Genomic DNA, 16,269 nt, shown 5'->3' with positions numbered 1-16,269 from the left:
TTGGAGGGTTTTCTAAACCCACATCGCAAACCTTATTCTCAATTTTAATAAGAGATTTTCACATTGAAGCTGTAAATGACAACATAGTGAATGAGACCAATAAGTAAATGAACAGAACAGGAAATGCCATTTTTAATATTTCCAGTCGGAGGAGTCACTGTGATGACTTACTGGAAATGATTCCAGTTCATTTAAAATAGTGGAGAGAAATTCACATTGTTATGAAGCTACAGCTAACATGAACTATTTTTTTTATCGGCCAATAAATCATAATCCACCAAGAAGCTGTAACCAAGACTCGAGTCTCAGACCAGGAGTCCAAGTCGAGTCTGAAGTCTTTTATTTTGGCGGCTTAAATGCAACTTGAGTCTTAAACTCAAGACACCATCTCAGTGAAAAGCGCTAAATACATTTAGTTTTAAACAAAATCCCCATAAACGTGCTTCCATGCGCTCTAACTAGTTGATCTTTGCAAATTTAACATGCCCACAGCATCACTGAGCCTCCACCGTGCAAAAACAGTGGCTATGAAATGCTTTTCCACACGGTCGTCCTTTTTGTTTTCTGTGAACCCTAATCAAGTGTTTGTCCAATTAAAGGTCAGATTGTTTTTATTATTATATTATTATTTGCCAATGTGAAACTGCTGCTGCTCTAAATATGATTGGTTTTTAAGATCTTTTTTTCTGGAGATGCCAATAAATGCCATATAGTTTCTCCTTACTTCAGTGTGCAAACAGAAATATTTTTTTAATAAAATCTTAATATGCAAGAGGTTATAACTTTTAGTTTTCTGTTGCTGCAAGACAAGCTTAGACCTCCATGTTTTATGTTTCCATGATCATTCTGACTCCCTTAAAAAAAAAAAAAAACATAAAAAGACTCTCCGTCACACTTCACAGGACTCTAAATCATCACTCTGCTGCCTTGTTGCTGACATTCCAGTCCAGTTCAGACAGAGTAGCCATTCAGTAACACACAGGCACCATGTTCTGGAGAGTCCTGCATCCAAAAGCCCTTCAGACTCCACATAAACCAGCACTTTCAAATACCTGTGTGCTGCCAAACAGTTGCTTGCTTTACACACGCCCATTTTAGGTACTCCAGCTATTACAACTCTGGTTCTTGCTTCCATAAATTTATCAGTAGCTATCATGTTGACATGATGTCATGCAACGGAGAAACAATAACACGAAACAGAATTTATTCACACAAGAAAAACCTTCATACACGTCTCAGATTATATGCAGGATTGTCCTAATCTGATCCTAAGTGTTGGTTTTTGGGTCCAAGTCAAGGCGGTTTTGACTCTGTATAAATGCAGGGCCAGATTTAGAAGGATAAGGGCACCTGCACTAGAGCCAGCTTTGGGGCCCTAAAAAAAACAAAATACTGTACATTAGTAGGCAGAGCTACACATCAGTATCTTTAAAACATCTCATTTAAGATGGCTCCATGTTGGACGATGTAACAGCTTCAGAGTTACAAATATTTCAGTATTGTTTACATTAATTAGTTTACCTTGTTAGGAACTATTCTGATGCAGAGCGCCAACTACTGTTGCCAACATGTATGCCGTTTCGAACAAACAGAAGGGGCCAGATGCAGTTTGGATATTTGTAGATATGGTAGTGAAAGAGTCAGAAAGCCGAATTAAATGCGTTTACCATGATATCTTTGAAAGCAACTAAGGTGAAACTTCAGAGGAATATTTAAAGAAACTCTTCTTCCTTCAAAATGCCTGAACAGTCATAAAGCAACATCTGATCATAAAGATGTATCTGTTTTGGTACCTGCAAGGATGGGGTTTTGTTTTACTACTATAAAGGTCAATAAATTATACTTTTGTTTCTGTTCTGTTTTCATTAGTTTAAGTGAAATTAAGTATTGTATTGTGCTGGCGTAGCAGAGCAGTTAGGATAACAAGATCTTTATTAGCATCTCAATGTAGAAAAAAAAATCATATTAATAGTTCCAACAGGCAGTTCATGTCTTCTCTCATGTTATCTGCACACGAGGGAGTTCAGGCTAGTAACTCTGATTTATGGCCCTGGGGTCTAACTCTGTATATTTACAGTCTCATGACCTGAAAATGACACCCACAGAGCCGAACCAGTGGGAGAGAGAAGGCCAGGGAGGGTCACGGACAGAAACACTCAGAAACACGCATGCACACTCTCACCTTAGATCATTTTCTTTTCCTAATCCAGCTAAAAGGAAATTTATTTATTTAGTCTAATCTCTTATTAAGAAAAGGGGGAAGTTTTCCCATGTCCAAGCCAGAGAAACCGACCCGCCTGGTTGTGTTAACGATTGTCTAAATGGTTTTTAGAAACCGAATACTGTTCAAGTTTTACAACACTGACTGATTGTGAAAAACTAAAGATGCTAATTTCAACACATTGACACGAATACAAAATGGTTCATGAAAACTCAAAACATGTCAAGGAGCCAGAGAAAAGTCAGGAAAAAAAAAACAAAGAAGAAGAAGAGGCAGAGCAGCTCCAAGTCTGAGGAATTCAGCAGCCAAAAGTGACAGCAGCATGGATTGACACCTCAGCTCCAAACTGCCAGAGAAACATCTTTAGAGAGGCAAATGGTGCTTGGCAACAAATACAGTCCACATGCCTTGGATTAAACCTCCAGTGATATTTTGTACCTTTGCAGAGGGGTGCTAAAAAGGCCGAGCAGTTTGAGAATAGGGGAGGTGGGATATTTGCATGTCGTAGTGAAACTTCACCAGGATAAACAGCAACCGCTTGTTAGTGTCGTCTGCAGTCTCTTCCCTTCGTTTCTCACTTTTCACCCTTATTTTCTCTCTCACCTTTGTGCCAGCAGCTTTTTCTCCCCTGTTGTTTTACAGTCCTGCTCATTACCTTTCAATCTACGGTGATATCAGCACAAATTATTTTTCGTAGATGTGGAACAATATACAAAGCTCGAATGATAAACAATACAAAGTACGGGATTCACTAAGATGTGACAAGATTTTAGTAATATATTTGGGAAAACTAAAAACTTCAGTTGTTTTTTTTCTCTTCTTAGAAATACAGCAAAGGTTTTACAGTTAACAAACCATGTTTTTAAAAAAATATATATAGCTAGCATGGAGGAATACAGACCAGAAAAAAAAACACTGAATTGAAGCAATTTTTGTGTTTTCCAAATTCAAACTGTGTTTAAGCGAAAGACTAAACAGGTATAGACAATGAATGGCTGATCGAACAGAGTTTAGATTTTATAAAGGAACTTTAAAAAGCCTTTTATTTTAGCATTGATTCAAACCTCTAAACCATGTTAACTTTAACATACATAGTGGCTAAAAGCTATCAAAAATCATTTCTTAGACTTAGACTTATTTTATTGTCATTGCACAAAGAAACTTATGTGAAATTGGTAATGAAATATCTAATTGATCGTGTTTCTTTTTCCACTAAACTAGGTGGTAGCTTTGGTTTAGCTAGCGGCTAATAGTTAGCCACAGCTCTTACAAAAGTCACTTATATCTCATCGGCCATGTTTCTTTTTTCCTTTGAGTACACAAAATACTTTTATTTAAATATAGTTTGGGACTTTATAGCGCTTTTGTAAAAGTGTTGCTAGCTAGCATAAGGACAGTTTCTCCTATCCAACTCTGCCAACACAAGAGAGCAAACCAAGAAGTACTTCATTATTTACTTCAAAATAAGAGGCTTTGTGTCAGGATATTTCAATCCACAACTTCTTTTTAATTTAAAAGGTTTCTTTTAAAATATATCTTTCATCGGCTAAACGGTGGATATAATTGCACTGGCTAAAGCAAGCTGAAAAACATATATGTGATCCATATATGTGAATGTGAATATTGGCTCAGAGTTGAATTTGATGGGTTAAAACCAGAAAGCAACAAAATGCCAGTCACAAAAAATAAATCCAAGTCCTTGAGGGTGAAAGTATGATTCCAGTTTTATAAATAAAAAAAGAAGAGAAATGACACTGGGTTTCTCTTTTTCTTTCTTTTTTCCAGTCCAGACTGTAACTATACTGGACTGGAAAATGTCCAGTCCAGATGTAACTGAATCTGCTGAACAGGAAGATTTAGTATTAGAGATCAAATGCAAATTTTACTGAAATACAAGACCTGTATTTTAGGACTGGATCTCACTCCTATATTATGCTATTGTGTCCCGAGACTTATTAAAAGAGAGTCAACAATCACTTATGAGGACAGTGTGGAGATCAGCTGGCTGGGTTTTGTTCCAGTATACAAAGGCAAATGATAGATTGTTGACTTAATGTTCCAAAATGTTGTTCTGTAAGGCAAATATGCAGCAGAATTAAAACAGAAAACTGCTTGAAATACGTTGCCATTTAATAAACACCAATATCTCCAATAAATTGTTAGATTTCAGCTTATTTAGTCAGAAAAAGGAGCGGTATGAAGTAAACCTACATGGAAAACAAATCATAGCTCAAACCAACTCGATGCCAAACTCGAGGCTTTAAGTTGGATGGCATTGTTAAAAAAATTAAAAAAAAATCACTGAACGTGCCCTGACTCCAGCTCTAAAATTAGCACACAGAATTTGCCCTCTCACTTTATTGTTAGAGGCCTTGCGTTTATTTCCTCAGAATGCTAAGCTATCCCTTTAACCCTTGTTCTAATCCCACCGCTCTGCTCCCCTGTGTCAGAAGCATCCTGATTGGTTCAGGCTGACAGGAATAAACTCTGTGAATCTGCGCTGGGAGAAGGGGTCGCCGTGTTTTATGAGCTATTAAAGTTTTATTCATCCCTGCGCAGATGCAGCCTTCAGCCACAGGGTCACCATGCTTTAAATAAACTCCCATCATCCCACTCTCCTCCACCCCCCACCACCTCCCCAATATCGGCCTTCTCACCCGCTGCCTCCCCCATCAAACCCTTCCACCCACAGACTTAATGGACTGTTTATTGTTTGATGTTCGAGTCGGACTTCATAATTTTTTCCCTCCCTGGCTGCCTCTCTGTGTTTTTCAGCCGACTCTTGTGTTTAGTGGTGCGGAGGTCTGAGTGATGTGGTCCGTCTGCATATTTGGCCGGCGTGCCTCGCTTCGTTTTGCGTGTGATTCCGTGCGGATTTTTTTTTCTTTTCTTTTTTTTTCCAGGTTGGGGCTACAAAACCTGTGCAGTGTCTATAAATCCCGTTAGTGCGTCGTGTTTATGTCTTCAGTAACTCTTCCCCGCTCTCGTCGCTCGTTTGCGTCCGCGTAGTGCACGCTTTTCTTTTAAGGTATCTGAGTGGAGCTTTGGTCGTCGTCCAAAAAAAAAAAAAAGAGAAAGAAACTTGTAAAAACACATTCCTGAGTTGCAGTGTCTTTCTTGCAGGACGCTCCGTTACTGCCTCTACAGTTTATGTGGACTCACTTCTATCACCTTTCCATATATGTGTATATTTTACACATGTAATTTCCAAACAAATACGAGGCGCAATTAAATGTTGAACCAGCTGCACGGTGAGGTCAGATAGTGGCAGAATAACATATATTACCTATGGCTATAATAAACAGAGCAGAGGGCGGAGCGGGCGAAGAAACAAATGAAAACCTGTTGCGTTGGATGCATATATGAGAAAAAATCCAAGTAGACCGCCGTCCTCAGAGACTAAATAGTGGACAGAGTGATTATTCACCTTTGTCATCTGGCATTAAATCAATTCGTTTTTCTTTATTAACAGAGATGTATGATTGTTTATTTGAAGTAAACGTTGCTATGCTTTTAAAAAAATGTACATTTTAGCAGCCTCAAGCTTGCATAGAAGTCCAAATGGTAATCAACTGTGTGAGAAAGTGAACGTTAAATGTGCAAAAAGTTAGCTTTAATCATGTGGTTATTAACCTGAATCTTAGCTTAAAACTTTTATACGATGGAATCTCATCAATAAACATGACAAAAACCTAAAGATTGCATGTCCTCGTTTTGATTAAGTTGACTTATTTGACGTATTTGAGGCCAAGCTCAAATGAAATCCCCCATAACTCAGTTCAATTCAAATCCAATTCCAAAATAATGTATTGATGCCAAAGGGAAATTAAATGTTGTTGTAACTCATGTTAATTCAGTATTCTTCAAATATCTACAACAATATATGTAGTCAATGTGGGCAGGAAGGAACTCCTGTAGCAGTCCATAGTACAGCGAATTTGAAGAAGCCGCTGACTGAAGACGCTCTGTTTTTCTGTAGTCTCACAAAGAGGACGATCAGGGTTAAATCCTTCTTTGCATCACAGCAAAAATAAAAAGACAGGAAAATAATTTTGGTAAAATTTAATATCGCTGCTGTGAAACTTTGAAGCATCACAGAGGCCTTATGGGTAAGCAAAAAATATATGTAAAATTACACACTGAATGGAAGAAGATGTTTTTTATAGCATGGAACCATATTGACAAATTACTTTAACTTTTATTTATCTTAGAAGCTGATTAATATTCTATATGAGGTCAGATGTTTGGCTGAAAATAAATTTAAACTTTTACAGAGATATTATTAGACATTCTTGAAGTTTTATTAAATATTCTATTGAGATAACATGAAATATGTACAGTAAATAGACTCTGAAGAAGATCATATTTGTACTTAAATAAACAATACCCTTCAAACATCAATGATGGTTTTTTTTTTTCAAATACAAAACTTTGGAATATAAGGCAAAATGTTGATTAAAAAATTTTTAATTTGCACCTCTGGGTCCAAAAAAAGGATCTTTTCTCTTTTCTTTTCCACTATTTTAATGGAGCTTTTTCTTTAAGATTCAAAAAATCACATCTTCTAAAAACCTCTGTTTTTTTCCCCCCGAATGAAAGCAAAAAACAAAAGCCTAAACGCAGACCTCGCTCTGGAAGTGGGCGTAGTTTCGCTCTGCATGCTGCACTTCTTCTGTTTACATCGCGATCACTGAAGCAATTGTCACTGTCATAACTTTGCACGGCTGTAAAACTCTGGCCTCGGCGGTCTTGTAAACCACTGTGCATTGTCCTGGCGCCGGATCAGCCTTCTCTGTCCAATAACTGTGAGGTTTGCGACACGTTTGCCGAGCCACTTTTGTTTATTTGTTTCTTTCTTTCTTTAAACCGTTGGATTTATCTTCGTTAAGCCTCAAAGATCCACCGGTTTCCCGTCCTGGAGCTGGGGGCGCGGGCGGCCGTGAGGGGAGGGGGGTTGGGGGGTGGGGGGCACGGGATTTATTTGCGAGTTGAGGTCGGGAGGAAAGAGGGGGTGTTAATGTAGGCAGGAGAGTTTGCAGAGTTCTCTTACAAGTTGTGTTACAGCTGACCCTGTCCTCAACTTTGACCCCTGACCCCGGCAGAGATCTGTCATGAGAGGGAGCTGCTTAACACAAAATGGAGCCTGGTTCAAGAGTCAGAAACAGAGAGGGAGCCACAGAGCGAGGCAGAGAGAGCTTCACCGCTCACAGAGGACTCATTTATCCTCTCCCTCACTCGGATTGGATCTTTTCTTCTTTTTTCTCCGCTCTCTTTTTGCTTTCTCTTTTGTTTTCACTGCAGGGCCACTGTTGCCCTTTCTCCTGCACATCTTTTCTGCACCCCCCCGCCCCCGCCGCCATCTCCTCTCCTCTCCTCGCCCTGTTCCGGTTGAATTTGGACTTCGACGCGGCGTGGATTCAGGGCGGCGATGGCCAGCAAGGACTCTAGGAGGGATTCTGCGAGACGAGGCTTTAATGAGAGCGAGGCCTCATCAGCCGGGGAAGGGGGTTGGTGGGGCGGAGGGCGGGGGTGAAATATATGCTAATGATATGCACACACCAAAAAGGGGACCCCGGGTGTAGGCGAGGCAGGCTGCTGGCCGAGCTCCCGCTGAGCGCTGAGGAGGATGAGCAGCTCAGGTCAGAAGAATGGCAACAAAACAGAAAAGAAAAAAAAACCTCCTCCTCTTCTTGTGCTTTCTTCTCCTTCACCCTGCGCTGGCGAGGGGCACAGACAAAGGCAAACTGGTTAACATGTAATCTGAGAGAAGAAAGTGCCATGTTAATGTTGCTTTTTGTCTGATATCTGCTTCCTTCTTTGGAGATTTATTGGTTTATAAATTAGTTGAATGTAAAAAAATAAATAAATAAATTAGCTGAGTGTGAAAAATAGTATTTTTTTCTTGCACTTTTAATTGAAAAAAATAATCATCACAGTATGAGATTTAAAAATAAAATAAGATTAGCTTTAAGCTAACCAGTGCCTTGTAATTTTATTTAGCATTATATTTGACAAGAAATTGTTTTGACAATTTATTTTCGAAGTTTAAATAAATAAATCAAAAAACGAGTTAATTATGTTGAGCATGTAACTTCTTCAAGTCTAGAAACAAAAAGGTTCATTAAATAGAAGTAACATATATATAGGTAAAAATGTTTTCAGGAAAAAAATATTTTCCTTTCTGGTTAACATATTCTTTTTAAAGTATTTGAAATTTTAAATCCATCTTGACTAATTTATAAACATTTAAACCAGTGAAAATTGACAATTACAATTTCAACAGCTACGTTAACGAAAAATGTTCAGGAATTAGCATAAAGATCAATCAATACTTTTATTTTCAGGTTGAATTTTAAGCAATGAAATATAACTTGTGTTATCAAGCAGCTAATTGGAAAATTGGCTAAAATAAGTGTAATATAAAAATGTTTTTGCAAACAAAAATTAAAAAGCTCAAGCAACAATATTTCACCTTGTCTCTTTCGGGGTTTTTTTTTTTTTTAAATGGTGTTAAATTTTAAATCTTAAGTCAGCAGTGCAGTTTCTCCTTTTCTCCTCCTCTCCTCTTTTCATCGGAGCGCAGCTTCTGCAAGAGTTGTGCGCCGTTGACCGGCCGCTGCTAAAAAAAAATAATAAAAAAAATTAAGAGAACTACAAAAATACGTAAACGAATAAACCACAGAGCCGGCCAGAAACGAAAACGGATGAAGGATGCGGCGTCGACGCCAGGACGCTGACGACAGTGATCGGTAAATGCGTCACAAATCTCGCAGCAGAATAACGAGAATCCTTTTTATCATTATTTGTTCCTCTCACCTTTGCTTTCGCTTTCTGGTCGGACTAAATAAATAAGACGAAGGGAGGAAGGGGTGGGGGAGAATCCTTTAGGTGTCGGGAAGAAAATGAGAGTGGCACCTGATGATGTCGACTCTGACACGTGTTAATTGCTGCTCAGCTCCCCTCATCAGGGAGCCTCAAATTATTTTAGCGCTCCGGGCCACAGCGCCTTGTTTGCTTTGCTGAGGAGCGGCAGCGAGCTGGCCCGGATGGCGAGGCACCAACCGCACAGGCGGAATGAAACAGAAATAAACGCGTTTAATTATTAACAAAACACAGCGCAGTCTGCATTCGTGTAGATTGGAAGTTGGGAAAACATTAAAAAAAGTAAAGTAAAACAAACCCCTTTTTTTCGGGGGGGTTTTTTTTGAAAGTTCCTTTTATTTGTTATTCAATATAAAAGCTCTACTTTCTTTATAATTAGAATTTTTTTATTCTCTATCAGTAAAACAAAGGGTGAGGGGTGTAGGCATAATGACTCAGTTAAGTAAATTAATTAATTGATTTGGCTAGTTCAAGATTGATTTTGGTAAGAAAAATAAATAAATAAAAATAAAAGAAAAAGAAAAAACATATTCTACCTAAACATGTTAACATGAAATGCAGTTGGGGTTTTTTTTTATTACAAACTCCATAAACTGTTTTAATTTTTTTAAATTTGTAATGGTTATATTATGAGTAAATATATTAACCCGGTGATTTTTTTAACTGTAAGACTCATTCAGTATTTATGTTTGCATCTGACTTCAGCTACTTTAGCTTCAGCGCTATTGCTAAAACAAACTTTGCTAGCAAGCTTAGCTTCTCAACGCTGAGGCTGAAGTTACAGATGAAAAAATACAAATTACCTTCTGAGATTATATTTTCAAACATATTATTGTTTTACTAATGACATATGCTTTAGCTTGTTTAGTGATGGTGACCATGCTAAAGTAAGCATGCTAGCTTACTGAGTTTCTTTACCGTGAAGCTATTGTTGCTAAAAAATGATGTTACCTGTGGTTGTCACTGCAAAATGTTTATTACATGCCACTTGTTTAAAATAGTTTTTTTTAAATTACTTTTCTACAAAATTTTGTGGCTTAACAATCTTTGCGGCAATGCTAATGCTTTAGCCACAGGTTTTCTGCTATTTCATTGTATTTGACTTAAAGCCAAATTAATTTTGTTTGTGTTTATTTGGGAGAAGAAATAATCTTATCAATTATTTAGGATTTAATTAATTTAGTTGATGAACTAGATCATTAACATTGTTTTGGAAATATTGGTTTAAAAAAAATTAAGCTTAACAGTAATTTTAGTTAAATTTCAACATGTTTTCTTATTTCAGTAGTAGAAGTGCACTGCCCCAGTTGCTGCATCCATAATATAACCAAAATCAATAATATTCTCATACAATAATCTAATCATGAGATCAATTTAGCAACAAAAAAAAGCCTCACTGACTGAATTTTAATACCAAACTCATTTATTTGTAGCCAATTCACACACAGTGAAATCTTTCACTTTTACGAATTTATATCCCAAAAGTGACTCTCGCTTCCCCAAAAACAAACATACAGTTTCACACAAGATGTCTGAAAGCTTTCAGTTTTCATCCTGTCTGCTAGATTACTTGTTAACCTGTTGGCATGTATTATATGGCTGCACATGGTGAATTGTAAAGCCTTTGTTATTGCCCCAGTTTGAGGCTGGTCACTTGTTTATGACACCAGTAATGGCGGTAATTGTTATTGTTGAGATTACCTGTCAAGAGGAGCAGGACGAGGGCAAGGGGCGGGTAGGGAGGTTTGGGGAAAGTGTCGCTGTCTTGACGAGGGGTGACAGGAGGGGACGAGGAGGAGGACACCGCGGGGGTAGAGGGAGATTGCGGTGGGAGGGGAAGGCTGCGACGCCCTGATGACTTCTCCGCTGATAATCAGCCGCTGCGGCCTCTGGGATAATTCAGCTGTCAATGCCACCTAGCAGGGCCCAGCATCAGGCGGCCGGCCCCAGCTGGCGTCTCTCACTCGAACGGAAGGTGGGGGGAGAAAGGAAGCAGCGGCAGCAGAAGATGGAGTGAGGACGGCGTCTTCATCTCGCGTCAGCGTCAGCTCTTTAAAAGATTCAAATTGAAGCCATCATGGGGAATCTTGGCGAATGCTTGTCAAATTCAACGAAATCCTCGGGGTCAGCCGCTTATTTGATCTCTCTTAACTGACTGGACTAAATTAACATTCACTTTGATTAACAATTTAAACTAAAGGGTGTCCAAAGTGTGGCCCTGTGGGCCATTTGTGGCCGTGGAGGTGGTTTTGTGCGGTCCTTGATGGCACAAATAAATTTTGATGTTGGAGGTTGGAGGTTGATGCAGACTATAAAAAAAGGGTGAAATTTGCACTTTCAAAAAAAAAAAAGAAGATACAGATGAATTCATTTTTTTTCTTTTGTTTTTTAATGGAAGGTGCGACACAAAGTACCCATCTTCTGTCAGCCAAGTTTTTAGCTTTTATTTCAAATTCATAGTAAACAGATCAGAAAACATCCAGTGACTTTTATTTGAGCAGATCTTGGTTGTAACCTTAGAGAAATAAAGCAAAGGTTTTTGTAGAAATACCAAAAAAATCTTAAGTTACAGTTTTATAAATAAATGTTGGTTTTGAAACATTGCTGACAGGTTTGTTTGTGTCCCTTTTAAACAAGGTGAAGTTGTGAGATTTTAGGTGAATTACAGCTCCCTTTCCTACAGAAATCAGACTGGATTTGATTAAACAACAATCAGATAAAAAAGGAAACGTTCGCAATTCTGAAGAAATAAAACAGACAAAAAAAAAATCTAAAGTTTTGGCCCACATGGCCTGATGTTTGGACACCTCTGATTTAAATCTCTGTGAAGTGATCCTTTATTGGCTTTCCTTAAAACTGGAAAATTTCTTCGCAGGTTTTAACAGTTCTGCAGGTTTCAATACAACTTACACTATCATGACTAACGTTAAATAACAAAACATGAATTTCCACTCTGTGTTCAAGTGAAAAGTTGATGTTCATTCAAATTCAGTGAACTCTTTCTGGTTGCCTCTTTTAGTTCTATTTTATAAACTTCGTTGTCTTCCTCAGCTTGTTTCCATCGTGGCAGCGATGTGACGGGACTTTGGGGCCGATATCCAGGAGACTTTCTATCAGTAACACCGGCAGCAGTGGGCTCTGTTGAGGGGACTGTGGAGGTTTCCACAGTTGTCATTTTCCCAGTGTAGGAGCAGAAAGCTGCCGTGGACAGCAAATCGTCCCTGTGGTAAAGGCGGACCTGTCCTCTGTATGAGTTCCACAGTGGGAGCGAGTGGGGCTGTAACTCCACATTGCTGCTTTCCCCAGCGGGAGAAAGTCACCAAGGAAATAGAGACGGGAGGAAAATTGTCAGCACTGTGACTTTTGCTCCTCTTTATGTGCAGAGTTCAGAGTTTTCTGTTGTTCTGGCTGTTTCTGAGTTGAATTTGAGAACGTCTAGATGTTCCACAACACGTTTTTGCCAAAATTGATCAAGCAGTGAAATTTTAGTGGACATCATTGTACTTTTTAGCTCTACGAAAACTTGGACACTGCTTGGGTATGAGAAGTAAAAATACAAGTTTCAGACAAATATTATACTGACACAAAAATGTTGTCACTCTCATAACTGCATAATTGAAATTTTTTAGAACAGAAAATGAAGAATTATTCCTACTGCAGTGTAAACAAAACACAATGATTATTTTTATTTTTATTTACTAATGTATGTTTTTATTTAGTAAAAACATGCATTAATTGTGTTTTTGATGTCAAGCAGGAGCTAATTAAAGAAAAGCTGGTTTATGTGAATAAAAATGATTATATCTTATAAACCAAATAAAGAGTTAAGTTTGATGCAAATTAGCAACAATCGGCAAAACTGACTATAATAGCACTTAAACAGATTTTATAGTTTATTGGAGGTAGATTATTTTACTAATGCTGCTTTGGGTGAACAGGACTTTGAAGCTGAAATATGCAGCATTCAACAATTTTTTATTTTTTTTATTTTTATTTTTTTACAATCCCATCCGGTACATCATCACACTTTTTCATTTTTCATATTGTAAAATCTCAAGTGTAATTTAACTATAAAAGGGGTTAATATGAGGATTCGGTAGCATTTCAAAGCTGGTCTAGATGAGTAGTTCAGAAACCTTTTAGCTTCAGAAAGTCACATTTGAACATACTCATGATGAGGCCTGGGAAATAATGACCTTAAGTAAAAAATACCATTGTTATAGGTTTTTATTTGAGCCAGCTGATCAGCAGTGTGTAGCAACATGTGGTATGTTTTCTGGCATCTCATTAAAAGGATGGTGCTTCCTGTTTTTTTCCCAGTTTTAAAGCCTCAACTTTTTCAACACCTGATATACTTTGATGCTAATAACTCTCCCATGCCTTGTGAATGTTGATTTTTGTGAGTTTTAAAGGATTTGGTCACTCAATATATAGTTTTAATAAAAAAAATCTTCCATTTACTATCCATGTTTATTTTACACGTCTACCGATTTATTGGGAAATCATTTTCGGTTTGTGGTTATTTAAATGAGTGCAGGGCGTACCTCGCCTGCTCATGAACACAGAGAGCTTGTTATGGTTTTATGCCAGTTCCTGTATAATTTGTCATGTCTGGGGAAGAATCGCTGCTCTTCAACTTCCCTTCTATAAAGTACAGAGAGTTTCCACGGTTACCAGGGACTATTCATCCGAGGCCCGTGTCAAAATGAAAAACAAACAAAGACAAAAGCTTTAACACAAAGGTTAGCGCGGATGTGATGTAAGACCTTCCTCGGTGGATTGAAATCATCCTCCTCACAGAGACTTCTTCTTGCTTTATTTAAATTTGTCAAGTCCCTTTCTATTTTTTTTTCTTCCTTTTGCTTTCACTTGAATTAAATCGTCTCCGCTTTTAACCACTGATCCTTATCTCTCTTATTGTCACAAGCCATGAATCAAAAAGCAATTGCCTCATATCTTAGTCCGCATCTCTGCAGCTTTATTGCGGCGGTTTAATCCTTCGGCTGGTTGACAAAATGGAACATCATCGTGATCACCGCCGTCATAACAACTTTACCGAGAAAATTATATTAACACAATCCTCCCCTCGATATTAAAATAAAGCATGGTCTCATTTTTTTTTTATTTTTTTTTTGGTCTCCAAATGATAGCATTAGGTGCACGCACGTTTGTCAGCAGAGAGTATAAGAGTGAGGTTATAAACAATGCCATTCATTATCTGGCCCAGATGCAGCGATTGTTGATTAAAGGGCGCCGAATATAACAGCCACACACACACACACACACACGCGCACACACACACAGATGGGTGGACATTAGGAAAAGAGGAGAGGCCATCTGAATAGGCTGGAGGGACATTAACGGCAACAATGATTGATATTTGCCGCGCAGGCTTTTTAATGGTATTGTTATTCCTCAGAGTTATACCCCGTCCTCCCCACATCTCGTCTCGCAGATAAATGGAGGTGTAATAATGAATAGAAATTATCCTGATTATTTTTGCTGGAGGTGTGTGGGAGAGCGAGTGGGGTGTGAATCATCATCCAACGTGAAGCTTTAGTTGACCATCTTTTGTGGATTTTCTTTAATGTCTTTTTTTAAAGTTCTACATAGGAAAAATATATTAAAATATTGTTATACAAATAAAAAAAAATTACAGCTGTCTTGAAATTGCATGTCAGATTTACGTCTGTTTAGTCTTTTCATTGTTTGCTACATTTACAACGGAGCGAGACGTTTCTGAACAGCCACGTGACAAATCAAACACAAATCGATAAAAACGCAACATGTAACATCAGCGAAAAATTCCAGTTCAGGATTTTAGCACCTTAACACACACAAAAAAATGGGTTGCAGTCTGGTGGTTCTTTTATTATTGCCAGCACTGCATCGACTTTTTCAGCTCCCCTCACTATCCTCAGCAGGGACATTTTGTTGGCCACTCTCCAAATCCACAGTATTCATTAACTGATTTGTAACAGTCATTAAAAGGTGACACGGATCTTAAATTTACTAAAATATTGAAACTCTATCTTTGAATTTAAAAGCTGCTTCTTGAATGTGTTGTATGGTCAAAGAAACCTGACAATATTTCTGTCATATTTTGGGCATTTATGATCTCCTTTGAACAGTTGTAACATGTTTTATGCATTTTGTTCAATTCTACCACTACAACAAGCCCTTTAAATAGCAGTTCTCACCAGACTTCCTTTCTCTGTTAAAGCACTTGTACACTGCACAAACTATCTGGTATAAATTACAGCACTTTTGTTGTCTTCGGACCCCAACAAGGATTGCTCGCATGAACAGCTGAAGTGGACATCGCCAAAAACACAGCATTTGATGTGAGAGGCCAGCTTGTCCGAGGCAGTTGCGTTTATTGCACACTCCTCTGGCACCTGCTGCTGTGCAGCCGGGCCTGCCAGGACACACATGCGAGCGCACTCACAGCCTCCTCCGCCCTCCTCTCTATTTAAGCCTCTAGCCACCCAAAATGACGGTCATTATCGCTCCTCGATTACATTCGCAGGACTCGGCTGCTGTTTCACTGCTCCACCGCTGCATTGTGTAACTTCAGGAAATTCATCCAGCCGCTGAAAACACTTCGTTTACAGATGACCTGTCCCTTTATTGTTGATGAATGCTTTATTTGTGATTTTTGTAAACTGTAAGACACTGATTACTGTCGCGGTCACAGAAACAGATAGCAAATTATGAGAGCTGGTTTTTGTTGTCTTTCGCCGTTTGATTTGACATTCATTTAAACCCGTTGAGCTCTTATTGTTATCTCATCTGTTATGTTTAACATGTTTAACATGTTTTCCTCATTCATCTTTGCTCTTTTTCATTCTTGTGTCTATTTTTCCTATGTCTTCCGTATCCCTCTAAAACATTAATTTAGTTAGTTTTTCTTTAACGTAACAATTAGATTAATAATTAGGGCTGTATAACTATTTTAATTTTATTCCCAAATAATTAGAAAACAATCAACAAAAAACTACTACCATACCATATCTCTTTAAATAAATACAACATAGTGCCGTACAAAAATCAAAACAAAGAACAATTAGGAAATTGTAAGAAAATAGAAATTTAAGATGCACTTCGCTCATTTATTTCCACGGTAATTTAAAAGCAGAGAGGAATTCACACCAAATAGTATCTGG

The 16,269-nt window shown here is 38.1% G+C and overlaps 1 long non-coding RNA gene across 1 annotated transcript; it reads left to right on the top strand.

Moving 5' to 3' along the window:
- Window positions 1-10,903: 10,903 nt before the first annotated feature.
- LOC107836112 (uncharacterized) lies at window positions 10,904-13,563 on the top strand. The gene is made up of 2 exons (XR_001661961.1): window positions 10,904-11,227; window positions 12,155-13,563. It is a non-coding gene; the product is annotated as an uncharacterized LOC107836112 (long non-coding RNA).
- Window positions 13,564-16,269: the final 2,706 nt, after the last annotated feature.

Source organism: Poecilia formosa, unplaced genomic scaffold, assembly GCF_000485575.1.
Source record: "Poecilia formosa unplaced genomic scaffold, Poecilia_formosa-5.1.2 Scaffold40, whole genome shotgun sequence".
Lineage (NCBI taxonomy): Eukaryota > Metazoa > Chordata > Actinopteri > Cyprinodontiformes > Poeciliidae > Poecilia > Poecilia formosa.
This window is presented reverse-complemented; position numbering and strand designations above follow the sequence as displayed.